Source organism: Halyomorpha halys, unplaced genomic scaffold (genome assembly GCF_000696795.3).
Source record: "Halyomorpha halys isolate HHAL.00 unplaced genomic scaffold, Hhal_1.1 Scaffold88.1, whole genome shotgun sequence".
NCBI lineage: Eukaryota > Metazoa > Arthropoda > Insecta > Hemiptera > Pentatomidae > Halyomorpha > Halyomorpha halys.
Genome location: NW_027114863.1, coordinates 1,206,497 through 1,212,456, shown reverse-complemented (window position 1 = coordinate 1,212,456; position 5,960 = coordinate 1,206,497). Strand labels below are relative to the sequence as shown.

At 28.3% G+C, this 5,960-nt stretch overlaps 1 protein-coding gene across 2 annotated transcripts in view; it reads right to left on the bottom strand.

Annotated features, from left to right (window-relative positions):
- Positions 1-5,357, bottom strand: part of LOC106677128 (golgin subfamily A member 6-like protein 26) — a 26,728-nt gene extending 21,371 nt beyond the window's left edge. Inside the window, exon 1 of one of the 2 annotated variants that reach the window (XM_067051973.1) lies at positions 5,293-5,357. The gene's annotated coding sequence lies outside the window, so the exon portion shown is untranslated. Of the gene's footprint in view, positions 1-2,736; positions 2,767-5,292 lie in introns of those variants that run through there. The other variant, XM_014414843.2, reaches the window with a different exon arrangement.
- Positions 5,358-5,960: the final 603 nt, after the last annotated feature.

Sequence of the window (5,960 nt, the reverse complement as noted above, 5' to 3'; positions counted from 1 at the left end):
TATTCATGCACTATAAAAACCTCATGATTACCCATATGAAATCATGAGGTTTTTATAGTGCATGAATATGGGACAGTGGTCCCGAAACGTTGTACAATCGTTAATGAGTAAATAAATAATAATTTATTGAAAATGATGGAAGTAAATAAACCTCAAAAATTTTTAAAAGAATTGACTCACCAGACTTCCTAGAGAGATAATCCAGATAATACTTTGTCATTTTTACTGTTCTTGGCGTGCACTCGGACCTATCGGCCTATAGGCAATTAATTATGTCAACTAATAAGCATTCAAAATTTAAACCTTATCGCTCATACATGACAACAGTACTTTATCTCTGCGGTCTTAGATCACGAAGGAGCTGACAAAGCGAAACTCGCTACAATTTTAAGTTCTTGGGAAACTTCGTTTTTGGTCTGGGACTGATACAATTTTAAGTTTTTGGGAAAAAGTTATAAGAACAACGTTTCGTCCTGTTGTCAAAGCGTATTCATATGACAGCTAAACGTCTTAATGCGAATGTTACTCAATTAGTATTATAGTACAAGGGTGGAGAAAAAAGTCAGTTATTTACCACAATCACTTTAATGAAAACTAGTTATAATTACTGGTCAAAATAGAGGAGTCAGCCAAGTATACGTTGGGGAAATTAAAAAATGGCGACTTTTTAAAAACGTTATAAATAATTAGTTTTTCATTCGAAGCTCTATATCTTAAAAAGTAGGAACAACACAAGAAAATCTAAGAGAACGTCATTTAAAGAAGAGTAAATCTGCTAACATATGAGCCCTAATAGATATTTACGTTCAATAGTTCTCGAGATATAGGTTTTTTAAAAAGCAATATTTCATAAAAATGATGTACAGAACGTACTGAAAGTTTAGTTGTTAGTGAATTTATTTTGAAAAATTTATATCTCAAAAACCATTTGACGTACAGATGTCTATTATCACTCAAATTAAAGCTAGTTTAATGGGCTACGAAGTAGATTAATATGTTTATCGTCGTAGGAGAAGTAGTTTACATGACATTTAGTTTTCATTTGCGAAATTTATATTCATATGTGAATATCACAAAAATTATCCCTATGAAGATAAGTGTCATAAATTACTTTATAGTAAGTTAAGTTTCCTTTATTTTGAGTGATGACAGACATATATGCGTCTTATGGATATGAGGAAACATTTCATACGAACAACTAGAAATTAACATTTTGTGAATTTATTTTGTCAATTATCATAAATGCTATTACTCCTACAAAGATAAACGTCATATAAGTTATTTTATAGTAAATTTAACTAGCTTTAATTTGAGTGCTATGGTTTCCGAAATAAAGTTTTTCAAAACTCAAACTTATTGTCCGAATAACTATAAATCAATTTATTTTAGCAAATATTATGGAAACTACTCTTCCTACGAAGGTAAAAGTCATAAGCTACTTTATAGTACATTAAACTAGCTTTAATTTGAGAGCTAATAGATATCAGTACGTCATATAGTTCCTTAGATATAAATTTCTCATAATAACTTAACTAACTACTAATCTTTCAGTAAATTTTTAAGAAATGTTGCTTTTTAAAAAGCTATATGTCGAGAACTATTTAACGTAAACAGCTCTATTAGGGCTTACATGTTAGAAAATTTACTCTACTTTAAATCATGTTCTCTTAGATTTTCTAGTTTTGTTGGTAGTTTTTAAGATTTAGAGCTCCGAATGAAAAATTAATGTTTTTTAAGGTTTTGAAACAGCCGCCATTTTTTATTCCCTCTACCTATACTTGGCAGACTCATCAGTTTTGACTAATAACTATTCATAGTTTTCATTAAAGTAATCTAAAATTGGGGTGAGATAACTGCCTTTTTTTCTTCCCGGCTTGTACTGTTAGTTTTAACCAACACTCCAGACCCAGTGTGACATTAATGTCATGACAGACGTCGTGATAGTGAATGCTACAATGACTGTAACAATGAAATAGTTACACCATCGTAGTGGCCAACAATTTTACTGTTAAAGCGTGTATACGTATGATAGTTGTTTCACTAAAATTACTTATATTATCAACTATCACGCCAGAGTTATTTTAACAGTATAATCATGACTGTAACAGTAGTACAGTTATAGTTAAAAGGTAAAATCGCGAGTATTTTTTGGGTAATACGGTTGTTTTAAAAACACAATCGGCAGGACTGCTTATTAGTTAAGTATCCCTAACAGAGCAATTGACATCTCCAGTAATATATCACTACCTTTTCTAAATAAATAATTATTTCAATCTCATATATGTGTAAAATAAATAATTTCTAACAAAAATGTTATTCTTGCAATACAGACTTTTTTTTGCATATATGGAATCACGTATAATAAGCTAGCGACTTATAAGGGTTAATATCACAAAAATTCCTATGTAATTATTACTTCATTATAAACCTAAGTTGTATGTTTATCGATAAAAAAAAAATCGAAATCACATTTAATCCTTAGAATCTGGAGTACAAAAATAATAATTTTGAAGAAACGTCTTTCGGTCGTTTCTGGATTCGGTTTATTAGGATCTCTCTTTCTCATTAAACTCAAGATTTTGAGTTCGTTCATAATTAAAATCAGTTTATTATATGGGCTTTAAATGGTTTTTTAAGCCACTAATAACACCTGTGATTTCTTTCTATCCTTGATATTTCTTAAGCTTATTTTAGTTTGTATACTATTGTATTTCTATACGCTACACCGGCACTCACCTTCAGACCGATAGCAGAAAGCAGTACTCGTTAAAACAATACTAACATGTTTCTTAGCTATCCATGTTATCTTTATTAAGGAGATAATTACTTAATCCCTTAACTCGTTCTCTTGTATTTTCTCTTCCACAAACTTACGAGTTTAAAACTTGGATGTTCAATTTTGCTTCCTAAGTGGAAGGTGTTACGAGTCAGAATACTGTTGTTTAGAACGGACCTATTATTTAACGATTATTAGATTATTTTTATCAATTATAATTCACCACCTATTATTAGTAATTTTTAATAGTACATTATACGTAAAAGTTACTTTTTCCAAAAGATGATAGTTACCCTACAATTGATTATTTTTCTCATCCAATTTTTTTTTCAAGTAACTGTTCTATTAAGTTAATAATGTTTTAATTTCATAACAATATGAGAAGAGCCCGAGAAGCAGAGTTATATGACTTAATGTTATTCTTAACAGAAACCTGACACAAACTCGCAACTAATATTAGTACAAGAGTCGGGAAGAAAAAAAAGCAGTTATCTCACACCAATTTTTGATTACTTCAATAAAAACTATGTATAATTGCTAGTCAAAATTGAGTCTGCCAAGTATAGGTAGGGAGAATAAAAATTGGCAGCTGTTCCAAAACCTTAAAAAGTTAGTGTTTTTTAAAATTAAAATAATTGATTTATAGTTGCTCCAACAAATTTTCATTTGCCAATTTTTTATTCATATGTGAATATCATAAAAACTACTATCCCTACGAAGTATGTGTCATAAACTACTTTATAGTAAGTTCAATTTCCTTTATTTTGAGTGTTAGCAGACATATGTGCGCCTTGTCGATTTAGACATATATTTTTTCAAAAATCAAACATTTTATACGAACAACTAGAAATTAACAGTTTGTGAATTTATTTAGTCAAATATCATAAAAACTACTTCTCCTAAAAAGACAAACGTTAATAAACTATTTTATAGTAAATTTAACTAGCTTTAATTTGAGTATTGGCAGACATATGTACGTCTTAAGGGTTCTAAAATAAAGTTTTTCAAAACTCAAACTTGTTGTCCAAACAACTATAAATCAATTTATTTTAGCCCATATCATGAAAACTACTTTTCCTACGAGGGTAAAGGTCATAAGCGACTTTATAGTACAATTATTTAGATTTAATTTGAGTGCTAATAGACATCTATACGTCACATAGTTCCTTAGATATAAATTTCTCAAAATAACTTAACTAACTACTAATCTTTCTGTAGATTTTTAAGAAATGTTGCTTTTTAAAAAGCTATATCTTCAGAACAATTAGACGTAAATAGCTCTATTAGGTCTCATATTTTAGTAATATTACTCACCTTTAAATAATGTTCTTTTAGATTTTCTAGTTTTGTTGGTAGTTTTTAAGATATAGAGCTCCGAATGAAAAATTAATGTTTTTAAGGTTTTGGAACAGCCGCCATTTTTATTTCTCCCTACCTATAATTGGCAGACTCATCAGTTTTGACTAGTAATTATAAATAGTTTCCATTAAAGTAATAAAAAATTGGGGCGAAATAACTGCCTTTTTTTCTTCCCAGCTCTTGTACTAAGAGTGCTAATATACGTTTTACGTTGAATGGTTCCTCAGATATATATTTCCAAAAATAAATTCAATAACTACTAATTTTCAGTGCATTTTTTATAAAATGTTTCTTTTTTAAAAAAACATATTTCGGAAACTATTGACTGTAAATAGCTCTATCAGAGCTCATATTTTAGGGAATTTACTCTACTTTAAACGACGTTCAATTAACTTTTCTAGTGTTGTTGGTAGTTTTGAAGATATACAACTCAGAATGAAAAATTAATTTATTTTACGTTTTTGAACAGTCACCATAATTAATTCCTCCTTAATATATTTGGCAGACTTATCAGTTCGGCTAGTAATTATACATAATTTTTATTAAAGTAATCAAAATTTAGAATGAGATAACAGACTTATTTTCCACGTGGCTCTTGTACTACTTCGTTTGGGCTGAGTAATGTTTTATAACTGCCAACTGATGAATGTTTACGTTCTCTGTGCCCTAATTAATCAAGAATTTCTGAGCTAACGAATCAATGATTAATTTAGTTTAACATTGTATATTTTATTAATCTATCGATTGAGTGAGTATAAATAGTTTCTTTCGAATCTTGTCTATTAACTTTAAAGGTTTATTTTGATTAATTACAGTACAAATATACACTTATAAAGACATTATAGGTTTGTTTCTAATGATATAATTTTAGAATGAAAGTGGAATTTATAGGTTAAGTAGTACTACTTCCATTTGCCACCTACTTTCCTGATATTTACGTCCCCTTTTTCCATTCCTTCTGTTCTTATTTTATTCCTTTTTGTATTGTAAAAAACATTAATAGTGTTTTTTGATTTTTTGTAGATTGAATTAAATGAAAAAAAAAAATATCAAAATGGAACCATTGTATGGTTGCCCTAACAAGCTAAACAATTAAACTACGTCTATGAAAAATATTAATAAAAAGAAAAATTAATAACAATAAAATTTACACTCACTCAAATATGGCGTGACTTTAAGAGAGGTTGTCTCGATTCTAACTGAAGATATTTCTCAATTCAAGACGTAAAAAAAAAAAATTAAAAAATTACTACAAAAGGAACCAATGATTTCTCTTAACAATAATAGAACAATCAAGAACCGTCTTTTGAAATATGCTAATATCCATGAAATGAGCAAAGAACTGATTTAAATTTGCAATGAGCTGTCGCTAAATAACAAATTTTTATAAATGTACGTGGAGGAATATTTCTTTATCAGCAAATATGTCTGTTATAAATATCACTACTACATAAATTATATCATAAATCAACCTATCTATCAATTTCATTTTATGGTTATTCTATGAATTTATCTTTGAAAAATATAGTTTCAAGGTGATTGAAAATGAATTCTTCAACAAGTTTCATGAGTATAAGATTTAAATTAAAAAAAAAAATTATACCAATCCATACTCACCTATTTATAATAACTATTTCTGAAAATTCAAATACTTTGTTTAAAAATTAAAGTAAACGATGTTTGTACATTTTTTTAACATATCTTCTATTGAGTAAATTATAGCGATGTCGGGAAACAAATAATTCAATTTAAAAACCAATAAAGTTGTGGAAAAGTTTTACTAATTTTCATTTGGTTGTTAATACTCGTTAAATGACGTAAAAAA